Source organism: Euprymna scolopes, chromosome 3 (genome assembly GCF_053919585.1).
Source record: "Euprymna scolopes isolate OS-2025 chromosome 3, ASM5391958v1, whole genome shotgun sequence".
NCBI lineage: Eukaryota > Metazoa > Mollusca > Cephalopoda > Sepiida > Sepiolidae > Euprymna > Euprymna scolopes.
The window spans coordinates 180,994,320-180,996,077 of NC_136484.1; positions in this window are offsets into that span (position 1 = coordinate 180,994,320).

The following is a 1,758-nucleotide window of genomic DNA, read 5'->3' on the forward strand; positions in this document are numbered from 1 at the left end:
AATAATAAACAGATATAACAAGAGAAACAAATAAGAATTATGGGAAATAAAAAAAACGTTTTAAAGAATAATATACTCTTGCAGAACTCGTTAAGATTCCACTGAATGAGAAATATATTTAATCAACAAATATTCTTCGATAAAGTTGAGATTTTACAGAGATAGGGCAAAATATTACTTTTTCGGACAGAAACAGAAATAACACGTAGCAAATATGGGTTCATTAATATATCCAGGAAAATGGTGCCTATAATATTTTAAATATTGTCATACAATGTTCTATTTGTCTTGTTTCTCATGAATGTTCCCTTCATATGCATAACTTTTCGTCGCTTTTTTCTTTCGCTGAAGAACCGTTGCATGTACGGGTTTCTTCGTCACATTTTTTTTTCTTCAATGATCGCATGCTTTTATTGTATTGCTATTTGAAAACGATGCTACATCAAGGGGAAATCATTCTCATAAACTTCTTCAGAGTTGGGATATGGGCTTTCCAAAGCGAAATTTCGCGGATTTAGCCTTGTTTAAAGCAGTCTAGTCTTCACAGATTGTATTGATATATGGAGAGAAAGAAAGAAAGGTTCGTAAGCATAACAATGTACATAAGTAGAAATTAAGATGACGTTGGGAATATGATTTGAAAGAAGTGAAATAAATCGCAAGGTAAGTAAACTTATTTTAACAAAGGACTCACCACTAATCAAGACCCGAAGGCCACTCGAGGATATGGGTTAATGAGTGTACGGTGGTGCATCTGCTACTAGCCTTTCACTCTTAGACAGGGCTAGAAAGAGAGTCTCCAACCTAATAGATCACACAGTTAGACTTAACCTGCTGTCTTATTGACGAATTGTTTCATTGCTCTGCCTGTTTTGTTTTAAGTATTTAAATGGTAGGTGCTCCGAGGAAATACAAACCCTTGTACTTTCTCGATGTAAATATCCCCGACAAACCCGACAAGCAGAAAAATCCCACCCTTACATAGTAGAAATCCACAGATGTAAGAAAGCCTTCTATTCTAATAGTTTCTTCTCTAAGACTGCTAGACTTCGGAATTTCCTTCCGGGTCCAAGCTTTCCTGACTGTACTGATATTCAGAAGTTCAAGTGTAATGCAAACAGGCATCTTCCTGCTAAACTCTCAACATAGTATCCCTGCAAATTATGACCTAGATAGTAGCCCCCTACATCAAAGTAGCACATTGTCTTGTTTGGGGTGAAAATGCAATAAGAAAACAATATCGTAGTAATCGTTAATAGTGGAAATTTGGTAAATTAGATTACTTAAGCGGACGGCTTCTCAAAAGTTTTTTACGTTGGACTTGAAGACGACCATATTGTAGTTAGCTGAAGAGCAGAAAACGGAACATAGTTCTACAGGCTTGCAGTTCTAACAAAAAAAAGCTTTTTCATAGAAAGGAAAGAATCGTTTTACGATTAAAGATGTAGAGAAACGTTGAGGATTCTATTGGTCACATTGGATTTCCCCGCTATTTTTGTAGCCAGAATTCTTTCTAGAAAAATACTGGGTACTTACAGAAAGGATCACAATATGGTTGCTAATATCCTTAGAAAAAGTGATCAGGTTCCGAACATCCACATCGTCAATCCGTGTCGTAAACCATTTAACCACCGACACTTTCCAACAATGAACTGCTATATGGATATGAATATTAAATTGTTGAGGCTAACCATATATATGGAAACGAAAGAAAAGGGATTCATGATATATAAAAAAAAAACTATGAATAATGTGGTC